Source organism: Odontomachus brunneus, unplaced genomic scaffold, assembly GCF_010583005.1.
Source record: "Odontomachus brunneus isolate Ranch 3 - 2012 unplaced genomic scaffold, Obru_v1 Obru_scaffold_060, whole genome shotgun sequence".
In the NCBI taxonomy this organism is placed as follows: domain Eukaryota; kingdom Metazoa; phylum Arthropoda; class Insecta; order Hymenoptera; family Formicidae; genus Odontomachus; species Odontomachus brunneus.
Genome location: NW_022639510.1, coordinates 1766239 through 1783328, shown reverse-complemented (window position 1 = coordinate 1783328; position 17090 = coordinate 1766239). Strand labels below are relative to the sequence as shown.

The 17090-nt window shown below is 38.8% G+C and overlaps 1 protein-coding gene across 1 annotated transcript in view; it reads right to left on the bottom strand.

The window, feature by feature from the left end:
• Positions 1 to 17090, bottom strand: part of LOC116846083 (spondin-2-like) — an 83166-nt gene that overhangs the window by 33381 nt on the left and 32695 nt on the right. The gene's annotated exons all lie outside the window — the stretch shown is intronic.

Sequence of the window (17090 nt, the reverse complement as noted above, 5' to 3'; positions counted from 1 at the left end):
AGAGAGAGAGAGAGAGAGAGAGAGAGAGAGAGAGAGAGAGAGAGAGAGAAGCAGTCAGCGGCTTCGCGCCGCAAAATACGGCGGCATGCATATTTATAAGCGACGGGAAATAAACGTACTCTTCGAGAATTCATAAGCGTTTCGTTTCGCGTGACCTGCGCTCGCGGCGCGCGGATTATGTACTGAGGATGATATACTTCGCTTTTAAATACCGACGAACGGATTTAAATGCAGCACTTCATTTCCGAATATCTGCCGTATTTATTGTGACCGTGTATGTGTGAGTGCATGCGTGCGTGCAACAACGCGAGGTCCTCCGACTTCGTGAGCGGCGTAGCGCGTATAATTTTACTTAATATCTTTTCCGCGCGCGCGAATGAACAATCGTACTTCACTTCTTCTCAATCCCTAAGCATAAATTTCAGCCGTCTCGAAGAAAAAAGAAAAAAACGGAGTCCGCTTAATTCGGTAGTTTTCATGGATTGAGACGATAATTTTTGGATTTATTCTCTGTGATAATAAAAAATATCGCGCGAATCTTCTATATGTAGACAGAAGGAATTGGATTTCGACAGACAAAGGGCTCGGATTTTCGTTTATAAATCCCCCTCCTTCCCCCATTTCTCTCTCTCTCTTTCTCTCCCTCTCTCTCTCTTTCTTTCTCTTTCTCAGTAATCTGAGGAGGACGTAATAAAAAATTAAGAACGCCTCTTAAAAACTTCCAAGATTTAATAAGGAATACAGCAGAGCATAAGAATGTGTATCCTGCTCTATTTAAAGATTAAACATTGATCCTCCTACCTCTCTCCCTCTTAAAAGTAACTGAATTTTTCATCATCATAAACCGACAGTTCCCCTCTTTCTTTTACGATGAATTTTAATAAGTGTAGGTGTCGTTTTTTTTTCAGTAGTTGCTGGCGAAATGAGCTGACAGGAATATCTCTGGGGGGATACCTAAGCTGGTGTAACACGTAATATTCAGACAATTTCAGATTAATAGCGTTCAGCGATTTAATTAAAAAATTACGTTTGCAAAAGGGAGATTCCTCGCCGGTCGTCATTATCTTTTCTACCTTCGTAAGAATTAATTCTGGGACATGCGTTTCCTCGACAAAAAAATTCGCCGGTTCACTTTTCCCGACGGACAAATATCACCAATTAGGCGAGGGAGCATTAAGCAACACAGTCAGACTTTCTTCTAAAGCGTCCCGGGGAATGATCGGTGGTAAGGTGCTTTCGTGTTGCAGTAACGTTACGATTAATCACCCCCAGTGGCCGGCGGGGTACAACCGAATTAAAGCCAATGAGACTTTATGGTGCTTTACCCTGCAACACTCCGCCGTTTTTCTCCGTTTGCCCTCTACTCCGATTCCGTTTTTGTTTCTCGCCGGAATTTTCGGAGCGACCAAGTCCCGCGGTTACTTCCGCGACAAAAAACAGCACTTTGCGAACGCGCGAGCAGAACCATTTCGCGCCCGCTCGAGACGTGCATTAAGTTCAATTAGATTTGCATTAATTTATTTACACGCGCGTGCGCAACAGACGAAAAGATGCGCGAATTGAATTATTATCCATGTGCACGGAGAAAACATTAAGGATAACGAAATATTAATGTTATTTTTCGCTCATGCGTACTACAAGATGGTTGTAGTAGCCAGTAATACTCTGAAAGTGAAACACTGGCCTCTTATCGTTGCCCCCCTATACGCGTTTGAGCGCTACTCTCAGTGATGTATGGTGTAACTAAACCTTACGGATCTCTCTTAACCATAGTTTTTGTTCTTTTGTTACGAAGACCAGAGTTTCTCTGCACAACAGAGAAACAGCAATATTCCTTTGCTTGAATTCTCTGCACAATAGAGAAACAGTAATGTGTTCCTTTGCTTGAGGTAATTATACATACTGAGACAGAAAAATGGTCGATTTAATTAAAATTATTGTTATTTCTGGCTCCAACAGTATCTCTTGTTTTTAATTAATAGTAATAACATATGTAATAGTTAGTAATAACATTTCGACTTTTGAGTTATTAATTAAAGAAGATTGGTGGATAATCGTGCGCGACAATGCATAAGTGTTTTTTAGTTAATACTTAAAAATCTACGTGGTTATTTACCAAATGGTAGAGTAACTGAACTGGCTGGAAATTGAATGAACTGTATGTTAAATGAATGGTATGGTAACTGAACTTTTCTGTTCACACAGTTTAAGGGGACTGGAGGGTCAGATTGCCTGAAAATCGTGTTTGTTCTTTCACAGTTTTTTATGACAAACTAAATGAATATGCGAAAGTGTTATTTTGATATTTTTTTGTGTATTTATACAATATATAAAGAGAAGGAAAATATAATTTTGATGATCAAATATTCAATATAAGTGTATGATACATGCAGTTAAAATATTTCGTTTTTCTTTTCAATCATTTTGCAGTAATATCTTGATTCTCGGTGGTTCAATTAAGTTGAATTTTCGGTAGAAAATTTCCGTAAGCTTGTCGTTATCGTGTGAACTATTGATAAACTCGTGAATATTTAATTTTTAAATATTAATTTTTTTATTATAAAAGAACTGAAAATTTAATAACATTCCATTAAGATATTTTGTTAATTTTTGTGCGTCCTTAATAAGAGAAAACTGTCCTTTAACGAGCGTCTCGAAACACTTTCTCTTGAGTTAATGCCGAACATTTGCTCCTGATAAAGCTTATCGATGTTCCGTATGAATTAATGATGCATTAATTTCCCGCTGGCTAACAAGAGCCGTAAGAATTCAAAGTGACCACAGATAACACATGACAAACGCACCTCCTATTTTCCCGACCAGATAATACCGAAAAGAATACCAAATTCATAATCTCGGCTATTATGACCAAAGTTTCAGAGTAGCTCCGGTTATTTTAAGCAACTTCCCTTTTTTGTATTATAACGGCGTTACCTCGGAACTAATTGCCTTATTTTCGCGAGTGCGTTTTAATTATTCGACATACTTTGCGCGGCCCGGTAATTAAATATTCCGAATGCTTTGGCGGTGGCGATCGTTCACACGAGATTTTTCGTGGAGAATATAGTCGCGCGCAAATATTTTTTATTTAACAGGCCGCTTCCTGTGCAAAAATATTCGCGCTCAGATTTATGAGAGATACACAAAATGGTAATGACAATCGAGGGGCGACCGATTCTCCTTCCTCTTCTTCATCTTCTCGTTTCACTCAGTCTCGGAGGACATCGTCGTCAATGAGTGCGCCAACAGCTTCGTTTGTTCACTCGCTCACGCCGCTCAGGACTTTGAAATTGGAACAAGCGTTAATTATTGCCTAATTAAACGTCGCGCATCGGGCGACAGCTTCTAATCGTGTTTCGGTAACCATTCCGTAAAATACCCCACGACACGACGGTAGCGTTGATTCTATTCGAGGTGCAAACTGAGCACTAAATCAATAGGTAGACGCTCGAACTAGGTAACACGTCGCACAAATGTTATTTCGCAGACAGCCATACGGACTCTTACACCGTATTCTTGATACTCCGCTGTGAGATAACGACGGCGAACAATATGACAAATCCTCTCGTGATAAAGAGCTTTCTCCGTCGGGATATTCGCTACGCATCGTTGAGAATCTAATTTTCCTACTTTTCCCGTAGCTCTGTGCAAAGCTGTACTCGGATGAGACATTTGAATCTTGACGTACTTCTTTAGATCTATTTATCTTGTGAAAACGTGCACGGAGAAAACTGTCATGGTTATGTCTGCGGCCGCATTCTTTGTCGTTAAGGCAAAAATTTATGCGAATTTAAGTTAAATGGGTGCTGCATTAAAAATTGCTGTTGTGTGCCCATCTATACAGTTCTCACAGTTCTCTTTAATCATAGTCGTAGATACGTTCAATTAGTACATAGATATAGAGTATATTATACATAGAGTTGCCTCAACTGAAAGGATATGACTCCTTGTTGTGGCCCGTGGAACGAATATTACGGTTGAGAAATTCGTGGGGTTTGTTTACGCAATACGACACTGAGAGTTCCGCTCACACATGTACACAGAACAATACATTCTGCATTTAAATAAATTTTACTTATTTTAAGGCTCCTGGAGAGTCGCATCATCCATCTCTTTTTAATGACGTCAGAAGCGAGAAAACTCATGCTAAAAATTCTTGCAAAATACGTCGAGATAAACAGATATATTCACAAAACGACATTTGCGATCGATTAAATACACCTCTAAAATACTACGTACACTTTTCTTTTATTCTAAAAATCAATAGATAATCGGAAAATTAATATGATAAGATAATGAGGAAATTAGGTTAAAAAAGACGATTGCACGTCACATTTATTTTATAATTATCTGTTGATTGTTAGAACAAAAGGAAAGTGTACGGAGTATTTTAGAGGTGTACTTAATCGATCGCAAATGTCGTTTTGTTGATATATCTGTTTATCTCGACGTACTTTGCAGGAATTTTTAGCATACGTTTTCTCGCTTCTGACGTCATTAAAAAAAGATGGATGATGCGACTCCCCAGGAGCCTTAAGTATTTCATGAATTTATATAACTATAACTTTAGCACAAGTATCATAAACATTCAATTTATTTAAAATACTTTCTGAATCCTAGTAAGTTCAACATTTCAATAAAAAATATTATATTAAAACAAAAATTCGATTTGCTTATTCAACAGCTCCCTTTCAACAGCTTCTTCGATAAAATTTCATAATATTCTTATAAAGAGAATAAATCCTTCTTTTGAGCACATAGTAATGAGTTTTTCTAAAATTTGTGGTGAGAGAGTATATTTTAAAATTATTAACAAAGTATTCTTTGTTGAAAATATTTTTTTTTTTTTTAAAGAAGGGAAGTAAAAATTGCTTTTCTTAGTAGTAGAATGATATTTTTATATATGCAGAGGCAGGCAGCATAGAAGGCCAACGTACCATTCCCAGGGGAGGGCGGGGCTAGTTGGCTATCGAAATAAATTGGAAAAATTGATTATTTCTACTGTTTTCTAACAAATTTCAAAATCAAGCAAGTAGATATTTTAAAGCCATCTTTGACATATATAAAAATCTTGCTTGCTTAATTGTAACTTGTTAGAAAATAGCAGAAATAATCGGTTTTGCCAACTGGCTTCGGTCTCTCTTGTTTCTATGTTGCTACAATTTGTTAGTATGTTTCTACAACCTTTTTGTATGTATGTATGTATGTATGTATGTATGTATGTATGTATGTATGTATGTATGTATGTATGTATTTATTGAGACTGACAAAATTGTTTAATTTATTGATATTTTCAAAAATTCTTGGCATCAACCATGGCTATTTTCGGTATCAATCATATCTTCTCGTTCTAACTAAAAAATAGTATGAATAATATACATATAATGTATTTTGAGTAGTAGCAACTAATACATACTATATAGTAAGTTTATTCCAAAAATGGCTCTTCTGATTATGATTCTTTTACTGTGTGATTATAGTGAAAAGTATCGCACACTTTCTCCTCAGCGTTGGTAGAAAATAACATTAATATTTTATTACGGCAAGCGTATTTAGCCAAGTGACATCCTTAGTGTTTTCTCTATTCGCGGAGAAAGAGAGAAAAGGAATATAACCGTCTTACCTGTCGCGACGCGATTATGTAACATTTAACAATTATCGAATATTACATTAGTAAAGTGAAACGAATGTTACGCTTGCTCTCGCAAATGTTGTTAATAGTAATTACACGTAAGTGGGAAGACGGAACACTTTAATAAGATTCATAGCCCGGATACTGGCCTCTATTGGGTAACTAAGATATACGGCCTCTCTCGCCGTTGTCGAGAGCACGCGAGAACTCGCGGGGAGCATGTTGAATTAATAACAGTCCAATTAATAACCCCTCGGAACACTGTACGTGGTTACCCAATTAATCGACGATAACGTACGCTCCCTTCGAGAATATCGAACGTCAGGGATTGTTCACCGTTGTTCAGCGCGGTACATACGAAGCGCGCGTATCGCCATCAATCACGGAGAGGGCGAAAAAGTGTGTCACTCGTCACCGCACCGTGTTTCGTTATCGGGTCACCGGTTATTTGATAATAAAATGTGGCTTGTCTATTGGTTCAATCTAGCCGGTATAATCCGATATGACGTCGGAGGGGCACAATTTTCCGTGCTGCAGACGCGGAAAAAGCGCGGCACAACGATGTAAGCCATCGTCGGTGACGCGTGACGGCTTCTCCCAGGGAATATATAAACCGAGCCGTGTTTCTCCGCGATGTGCATTGCTCGATCGAATTCACCGTAATGCGCAACACTCTCGTGCATTATTCATAATGACGCGCTGTCGCTTCGAGCACCGCCGCGAGATCTCTTATTCTTTCGGCAATAGGCGAAATTAATCTTCCACGGGCAGTTAAAACTGCCTATTGTTGTTTATTATGAGAGACGAGAATGTGAAAATCCAGACAGTCGTGGAGGTCGCCCGACTCGTCCTCGCCCGTTACGGAACAAAGGGTTAATTACTTTGGCACGAAATGAATTTGCGTGTTCCTCTTTTGCGGGAAAAAAAGAGCGCTACAATAAATCATCTGTAATTTACGTTAAGCACTCTCGCGAGCGCTTTTGTTTCCGCGAAATGAGTTAGAACATAATTCACGTCACTGCTCCTTCGACCGGCCGGATTGCGGCGTCTCCATGGCGAGTACAAACTTGGGCGTCTCTTACGTGTCTTTTAGCGTAAAATACCTAATTGTTGACATCTTTCTCAGTCACTGACACTCCAGAGAGATCCAGGTTGCCTCGCAACCAGCGGCATTAGTTCGCAGTCTTAGTTGCGAAGTTAATTAAAAGATTCTCTTTTGGAATTAGAGTGTGCAGATTGGAAGTTCAACTGCTTCTCCACCGTTCAATGTTCTGGTTGTAAGAAAAATTAGATTTTCCTAGAGTGTCAACGACTAAGGGGAGAGAGAGGGGAGAAGCTAATAATTCGTAATGTTTGTCAATGGATGTCAGTAATTGAGTATTTTACGTTACCTCTTCGTAACATTGAGATTTGAATTCGTGGAAATTTTGCCGGTTTCAATTGCCACACTGTTTGTATCGCTATGCCAATTGTTAATTGACGGCAAGAATGTTCTCCATAGAAAAAAATAGCAATTTTATTTTGTATTTTTTCTCCACTCTCTCTCCCTCTTTCTCCCTCTCTTTCCCTCTTGCGTTCACTTTTGTTTTTTCGTCGGTGCTCCGCGAGTTTGTGCATAACGATGTCAGCAATCAGCCGTGATTGGCATCTGCATGGCTCCGGATGCAATCGTCAAAACGTTTATGACCCCGGCAAATCGGCGGCACGTCGACTAGCGCGTTGAATCAAAGAGGATTTGCGAATCTAATTGAAAAGGCTGGCAATCACGCTGAGTTGTCAGCGTTTAGAGATATGGCCCGATCTCACGAGCAGTAAAATGCAAAAATAATACCGGCGGAGTCGTTCCATTAAAGGATATTAATTCCGCGAACGACAATCCCCGTTTTTGCGCCAAGGCCGCGCGGGGAAACCCGATAATTCGTGTTTTACACAAAGAAAATTTTGCGTTAATAAAGTGAAAAAATCCATTTGAAATTCGCCGGCGAGATTATAACACTGAGAAAAGAATGTTTGGTATTTGTAACTATAATCACATGGTGAAATAATTATTATAAATTATATAGTCAAGAAAACTATTTTTTAAATTGAATTCTACTATAATATTGGTGATAATAATCTTGTATATATGTTACTACTACTATTTTCGTATTAAAACAACCAAAAAACATGATTGAGATAAAAAATAACTATAATTTTAATTAGATCAAAGTTTACAACATTTTTCTCTTAATGAAGTAGGCGAGTACGTTGCGTTTCTCCTTTAAATCATGGCGAATGCGCGTCGTTTTTCGACTTTATATTGAAAATTCTCATCGGCCAATAATTAATTACATAGAGAGAATTTTACAGTTAAACATTGCTATATATAAAGTCTGCAAAACAGACTTTATTATTGACAGTTTATTTTTGTACTGCCAAAAGAAAGAGAGAGAGAGAGAGAGAGAGAGAGCATGTTAAAATTGAAAATGATTTATATAAAAAGGAATTTATATAAAAAATTATATTTATATTAAATATAAAATAAAAATATATAACGTATAATGCATATAATGTAATAAATAAATAATAGATTACTGAATAATAGATTACTGCAGAATGTGTCGATTTACTCCTCGGCTATAAAATTCTAAAGCAATGTATTGTAAAATGCTCTCTGTATAATTAATTATTGATTGATGTGAATTTTCGATAATAATACATTAGTGTGCTTCTGTATTATATTTAAAGCTATAAAGAAACTAGTACAAATAAATAAAAAAAGAATTTTTTATTAAGTTTAATATTTAAATTTAATAAAAAAAAAATACCTTTTTTTTATTTATTTGTGCCAGTTCTTTTTATGGCTTATTTAGATAGAAAAGTTATCTAATAATAATTTTATGGCTTATTTAGATAGAAAGGCTATCACTAATAGAAACAGGTGATATGGATAATTACTCTAGCATGAAAATATATTGTGTTTGGACGAAAGGAAACTGTAATTTCTCCAATATATTTCGCAGTACGTACGTTGTAACACTTGTTACATCCGCATGTTATCGCGACACCTTGGACACCGGGATCGGAGCACCGTTAACATGATCGAGAAATTTCACGGGAGCGATGAAACAAGAATGTGATATCGAGCGATCGTCAAATCTAGCAAATGATCGTTTGATATGCGCGACTAAAAATGGAAAACTGACGGTATCGTATTTTCATTGGGAAATGGAATCAATCGCGGCGGCTTGCATGGCCGCGATAACAAATAGAGAGCGATTCGGTATATTCAGTTTGCTCAAAGTATTTTCACCAAATTGCTGCAGCTTCGCGTACAGACCTCTCCAATTTTTCCGCCGCTTTTTCGTGCGGCGTGCTGCGTTCGCGTGCTCGGGGACCTTCTATGACGCCATGCCGGAAACGACGTTTGTAAAAAAAAGCACCCTCCGTCGCACGATGAGGGAGGACAACCGAAACAAACTCCACCTGGCCGTGTTTTGTCCGCGTAATAACTTTTTCGTCGAAGCGCGGAGGTTGGCGGTCTTTCGCGGAGGGTTCGATTCGCGATGGATACATTTTTCACGAGCGCGTTGTCTCCACGTCTCTCTTCTTCCACCCCTGTTCGCCTCCGGTCACCCGCTCTATCCCACGTCACCCTCTCGCCACAAGAGGGCTGGCCGGACGACCGTAGGGGATAAAAACCACGTCTGGCGGATACGAGAGGAGAATCGTGGAGGGTGCAAGAGAAAGAGAGAGAGAGAGAGAGCGTACGCGCCCGCGCGCTCGCAGGGGCGATATTACCAGCCAAAACAAACCCGCCCGCGTAACCGAGGAAATTACCCCGGGCATACGTTGCACCGTCGAGGTAATATCGCGCCCGCACGACGTACGTCGCACGTGCGACCCGCTACGTATTAGTGCGTGGCTCCGAACACGTCTGTGTCGCTTTTACGGTCCCGCAGTTCTCTCCGCCGGACATCTTTTTCCCTTGAGAGACGCGACGTCGTTTGAACGAAGCCTCGTGATCTCGGATGACCACGTTCCCCTCGATCGGCCGGGAATTCTGACGACAGAATTTTTAATCGCCGTGCTCGAGTGATTTATCGCCACGTTCCATACGTGCAGATTGAAGTCCAGCAAATACTCCAAAAAATATAATCTTATCTTTAGCGGAATTCTCTTTTATGCATGGTCTCAAAAGAATTGTCTTAAAATAAAGAAAAAATGTATATACTTTAAGCACGATATTCTGAAAGTTAGAGGAATTTTACTTACAGTACAAGTCTTGTTTTTAATAGAAATTTTTTATAATAAAAGAGTGTTCTGCTTTAAGAAAACATTCCTTTTGATCCGAAAGGAAAAAAAATTAGAATAATTTCTAATTAATTTAGTAATTTTCCGATTAATAGTTTGCTTTATTAGGAGAAGAATACTAAATGCTTTTGCTTGGAATATAGAGTTAGAGAAAATAGTCCTACAACTAGAGTACTTTTTTGAATGTTAGACTATTTTTCTTTTAGGAGGAATGCCCCTGTGTGTGTGTGTGTGAGAGAGAGAGAGAGAGAGAGATAATATATTAAAAAATATAATCTTATCTTTAGTAAAATTCTCTTTCATATATCACCTCTTCTACGAGGGAACTCTTCTACGTACTCAGAAGCAAAATATTCTAAGTATAATATTCTTACAGTGAGAGGAATTTCGTCTTTTACTTACAGTACGAGTTTTTCGCTCTTAATAGAGATTTTTAGTAAAAGGGCATTCTGCTTGAAGTAAACATATTCTTTTTAGTCCTAAAGGAATAAGAAGTTAGAATAATATTTAGTAGATTTCCGATTAATAATCTACTTTATCAGAAAAAGAGCACTAAAAGTTCTCGTTTCGAATATGTGATTGCAGGAAATAGCATCTCGCAACTAAAATTCCTTTTTCGAGTGTTAGAATATGTTCCTTATAGTTCTAGAAGAATTTTGAGGCTATATATATATACATGAAGATTCCGCTGAGTATAAAATTATACATTTTTTTGGTGAATTGATCACAATTCGGTTAAAAAAGTCGCTTTGTCAAAACGAGAGTATCTCTATGAGCAAACGCCTCGTTCGTTGTGACTCAAAATCTTTTCCGCGTCGAAAAAATGTCAACTTTTAATAGAGAGAAGGGCCGGGATTGTAATTACCAACAGAGCTCGCGAAAAATTCGCGCTGCCGCGCTCAAAATACGGCGTCACAGTATCAGAGTTAAGAAAACGTAAAAAAGCGCGTGACCGGACATGAAAAGCAGGACACGCGCGCACGTGAATGTATTCAACACTGGAGATACGCGGTGGTAACGTTTGTTAGTTTAATATACAGCGGTAGTATCTTCCGCGAGCGTAATATATGCGCGACTAGACTGGACGTTATAAACATACGTTTATAAACTGTTTGCTCGGTCGCTGGTCTTTAATACCGCCGGCGACACCAGAGAGGAAGAGAGACAGACAGAGGGGAAGAGAGAGAGAGAGAGAGAGAGAGAGAGAGAGAGAGAGAGAGAGAGAGAGAGAGAGAAAACGAGAGAGACATAGAGAGAAAGAGAACGCGTGCGCGGGCGTACGCGTGGTGTTTGTTATCGTCTGGGGTATTAATAAACTTGGCGCACCGACTATGTAAAATTACGGCGTTACCGTTGTGACGCCGTAACAAATTGCCGCTGTAACTGCAAAGAAACGTTCGCTCGCATCTTGTAACGTTCTCTCTCTCTCTCTCTCTCTCTCTCTCTCTCTCTCTCTCGCGCGCGCCATCGCTCTAGCGTGCATAAATCAAATGTCGCCGGTGCCGAGATAAAGAGCTCGCAGCGAGCGGGTTACGCTTTTCCATTAGCCGTCCACGAGAGAGGACGGTGTGCAAACGCTAACGCACGCTTTTACTCTGTTTTATAAGATACCCGACGATAAGAGTGCGTCGTGATACTCAGCGAGATAGAGGAAATGTCGCGTTTACTAGATCGTGTCCCCGTGGCCCCCTCTATGCATTTTGCACGTCTTCAACTTTTAATATTGAGGATAATAGATGATCAATTAGACAGGCTGACATCAATTTTCACTCCTAGGCTACTTTAGGTGATTCTGAAGGTTCTTGGCGCGCTGAAACCAAATATGCTATAAAAAATGCTCGATCAGGTCAGGTTTTCAAGATATCCTAATCTAAAGATACCAAAAAGGCTATAATCTTAATAATATCTTTAATAGTTTTTAGATTAAAATAAATCTGGAACGAAAAGTGTGATAGGTCGATTTAGTTATATATTCGCGAATTTACTATAAAAAATATATCAAAATCACTTTTTATATTCAGTAAATACAATAAATACCGCAGTTTTCTCGATCCTTTTTATATGTGACTTCGAATAGTAACTTTGTATAGGTAATTCGATACTTAAAATTTCAGTAAATAAAGAAGTATAATATTTGATAATGATTTATTTTTTTATATAAATAAACATCTAAAATGTTAATATAGATATATGAAATATTTGATTTTTAATTTATTGAAACACGTAACAATTTATTTTAGTAGAGCTTTTATGTTAAGTTCAAATCCGTTGGCTATCACATGGCTTATTACTTCTAGTTTCAGATTTATTCTAATCTAAAAATAATAAAAAAGAGGGGGGATCTTTTTGACACTTCTAGGTTAGAATATCTCGTAAACTTGATGTGACAGAACAGTTTGGATAACGGATTTGATTTTAGGATGCTAAAAATCTTTAGGATCACCTGTACAAGTCTGGGGATCAGAGCAAACGTTAAATTTGTCGATCTGTGTTAGCTCTCTGGTCATCTTCTCTGGTTGAAATTTAATACAATTTTGAAGCAGGCACTGGATGTATGCCTCGTGAATGAAAAGCAAAATTATATCCAGAAAAACATTCTGCTATTTGAACAGAATCGCTCCGTTGCACAGCGAACCGTCTCAATCACTGAATAAATTTCTATCAAGTTCTTGTTTAGAGTTTCTACGCGTATAATTTCTACATCTGTCTCTCTCTCTCTCTCTCTCTCTCTCTCTCTCTCTCTAATGAGAATACTAGTTAATAATTAGGTATCTGTGCAAACTCTGCAACACGTATTCTGCCAGAGTTTTTCTACTTTGGAATTTTCTCGACTGGCATTTTTACGATTTTGCTACAAGACAAAGAGGGGCAGCGCGCGCTTTCTCGCGACAGTCGTGCGCGATATCACTTTTGCTGCGCTTTATCTAGAAATGATTCACGCGACACACGTCCCGCTGTACGGAACGTATTGTGGCTCCGGTGCACAGTACCGTTCGAAAATCCGAACTCGTCGTACTTCCGTTAATGCTCTCTTCGCGGTGGTTCGCATTATACTCACTCCGCTGGCGGCACTCACTCCCGTTTGTATCCATACGTCGCTTCCGTCATGGACCCGTCCGCAGTCAACGATTCGAGGTGGTTCGAATTGAAATCGTAACGACAGCCAAAGTTACATCTCTCACTTCCGCGTGATTCCCGCGACGAACTCGACGTCCGTACATTTCGAAGCGTTGGATACAGAGAGTGCACTTTGGGAAACTAACTCCCGCGCAGGTGATTTCGAGGCTGAGCGGAAAGTGCACGCGGAAAGGGATGGGGTTGCCCGTGAAAAGGGGTGGGTGGCCACGGTGACGAGGATAATGCGACACCGGGTTGAGAGGAGCACATTTGAAACGAAAAAATTCCGGAACGATAACCGGGGTATGATGAAACGCGAACCGTGCGAAAATCACACTGAAATATTCGGCATTAAATTAATTTAATATAATATCCAATCTACACGCCAGCGTTGCTCTCCCTTCCCCCTTCGCCTCCACTTTTACCGTGTTATTTTTGAATCGCGGATTCTTCGGTTAATTTGCACTAGAATTTTTTTTAATTGAAACATCGGTGATTTTCCAATTATAAGCCATTCGAAAGAAGAGCTTTTCGCCAACTAGTTTTCATGGAACTAAAAGAAAAATTCTTTAATTAATTCCATACACACACACACACACATATACATACACAAGTAGAGTGTTCTTTAATAAAATTTTAATTTGAGTTAAAAATTGAACAGTTATAAAAATAGTTATTTCTCTTTCGACGATTTTCACTAAAGAAAAATCGTCTCCAAGCAGTTTGCAGGATCTGCTGTTGCAAGGTAATGCGCGGTAGAATTGGGAGATATTTTTTTGTGTGTAATTATACAAACTATAAACTTCCGAAGAAACATTAAAAATATTTTAAGAAAATGACTCGATCTAAGTGTGGGTAATTTTGAAGCAATTAATTTAACTAATATATACGGAATCGAAATACATTCACGTGTGAGAGATTGAGAGAAGCGGCATGACACACGGGGGTTGATAAAATGACGGCTGGAGGGGCTGCCGTGGACAATGGCGAAGGGCCAGTGCCGCGGGATAAATCTCGTGCAGAGTATATTTGTGCGTTCATTTGCGCCGACGCCGCGGAGTCGAATGTCGCAGGCTCGGGAATGAGGGAGTCACCGAGCGCGAGAAAGAGTGAGAGAGTGAGTGTGTGAGAGGAAAAGAGAGAGAGGGGGGGGCGGACGAGGGAGGATGAGGTAGAGAACCCTTGCTGCAACAAGGGTTGGCTCGGCCGTGGGGATAAACACGAATTTGAAAATTTTCTCTGGGGTCCCCTCGCGTCGTGCAAACGACACCCGCCGTTCATTAGCGCCCCATGTCGCCCGAAACCTAATCTACACTCGTACACACCAACGTACCACGCGTGTGCATACGCGTGGAATCGATGGATCGCGCGTGAAACCGGCGGATATACGGCGGCGGCGGCTGTGGAGGGTGTTCTCGCTCACTATTTACCCGACAAACTCGAACAACTCGCATAAATTTGCACGATCAGTTTTTGGGTCGCCGCTGGGCTCGCCTCGAGTGTATTGCGATCAGTTCGCTTCTCGCCCTTCTCTCCATCAAGCGAGTTCTGTGGCCAATTGCCTCATACGTCCCGAGGCATGTTGCACGCGCAAGACATCTTGCTTTCGTATTTAAGAGCGATATTTAATGCAATTGCGGAGCGTAACGTAAATTTTCTCCTCCTTTTTTACCAATCTTTGAGCAAAATCGCGTCTCGGCTAATTACGGCCCGTATTAATGGTCGTTATTTTTTAAACTTGCCTCAACACTCAAGTTTTAATTTAGAGTTAAGCATGAGTTAAACACGTGTTACTTTAACCCATCGTCACAGAAACACTCATTTTGAGTGAAATTCTATTTTAAGAAATTTATCGAAGATATTTTCGAAAATGCCGCATGTTTCCTATAATATTAAAGTGAGTTCGCTCCCATTTTGTGTGTGACGAGCAAGTCTATTGAATTGTCTCTCGCTATCAAATTGAAAGTAACACGTGTTTAACTCATGTCTAACTCTAAATTAAAACCTGAGTGTTGAGGCAAGTTTCAAAAATACGTGAATTTTTCAGCTGAATCGCGACAAATATAATTATAATGCTTTATAACGCATTATATAATTATAATGTTCTAAATTCAAATTTGAGTATTTTATATAGGACAGTTTCAAGTATCAAGTTAATACGAGCCTGTGTAACGCAAACGTCAATAAGGATCTCTCCTGTATTCTTTTGTTAGACTCTAAATTTTTTTTAAGTGAAATTTTACTCGAAAAGGAGAGTAATCACTGAGTCATTCGAATTAGAATGATTTTTCATATAAAATAAATTCTTTATTCTGAATCGTAGAGTGAACAGTTTCGCTCGAAATTGAAGAGAGTGAATACATTCTGTCGTCGCAGGAACACATTCATCTCTAATCAACTGAAATATTCGTTCATGTAAAATCAGAATCCGCTTCAAACTTGAGAGAAACATTCACATCTCTTGCAATTTCAAGGGGCATTATTTTCACTATTATTTCTAGTGAAAATATTACCATTTCTCACTTGTTTTGAGTGAGATTCCCTTCCAAGAAATTTGGGAAATCCTCTCTAAATATCTTGGAGTAAAATTGCACTCGGAAAGTAATTAGCGAGTTCAAATGCTTTTTTTTTAGTCGAATTCAAGCGATTTTTCGTTCATATAGAGTAAATTCTCTATACTAAACTGAGTCGAGTGAATATTTTTGCCTGAAATTAAAAAGTAAATGTGCACTCCATCGTCACAGAAACACTCATTTTGAGTGAAATTCTATTTTAAGAAATTTATAGAAGATATTTTCGAAAATGCCGCATGTTTCCTATAATATTAAAGCGAGTTCGCTTCCATTTTGTGTGTGACGAGCAACTCTACTGAATTGTCTCTCGCTATCAAATTGAAAGTAACACGTGAATTATCGTGTCACCGGAATTATCGTGTCTGCGCACTTTGCGTTTCTCTTTGTTATAAGTAGCAACTGCACGTTTCGGAAATGTGTGCCGATAATTTGGCGCTTGTCAGTCCGCGTTTGCGGCTATAGAATAGCATTTGAGTTAGCGGCGTTATTACTTCGCAAACAGTGCCATAACTCCCCGGCTGAGCTCTGTACCCTGGTTCGTCTCAGACCCCGGCTAACTGCGAGAAGTTCTATGCGCCGTGTTTAGATATCACGTCATCGCGCAGTCATACTAGGAATATGTAATTTGCTGAGTCATGCGACCTAAAAACACCGCGGCCGATGTTAATCTCCGAAGTAATCCCCATTGAGCATCGCGAAACGCTAAGAAGCCAGCCAGGTCGGACGTTCTATCTTTATTCACTCGCGAACTGTATATATAGCGCACAGAGCAGCACAATAATAGCACAATAAAACGAGATAAGTGTCCGTGGACGTTACATCTATTTCACAATGGATCGTATCGCGATCGCGTGCCTTTTACACTGAGAAAGGAAATGAAAAATATTTATTCGGTGGACACTAATAAAACATATCTACTTAAATCTAAATTCTTTTATTTTAATAGAATAAATAATATAACGATTCCTTTCGTATAGAAAGCTAAGGTTTTAACAAAATATATACATTTTTAGTTGAAAAATATGTTAATACTAACTTAAATTATCCGGCGTTGTCTGAGCTTCTTATATCTAGAACATCTCTTAAATTATCTAAATTATCTATTAAACTTAAATTATTATAAAGTGTCAAGAGAGTGAAAAATCAGGTGGAGGGAGCGTCCAAATTTAATGTAGCCTTTATTTTTCGCAGGATCCTAGAAACTAATCGTGCAAAATTTTGTTTATATCGGTCAGAGGTTAGGAGGAGACATACAAAGAGACATTTTATTTTATATAACACTAAGAAAGTTTTATAGTAAAAATTATTATAACAGTTTGTAGCAGGGAAGTGGATTGACATTCTGTAGTAATTCATTTTTTCCTTTCATTTTATATGTGCTTATATTTTAGGAATTCAAATGTGCTGTTAATGTGCTATTAACTTGCTACGTTTTTAGCGAAATTTATTATGTTTTTTAGCAAGATAGATTTTAT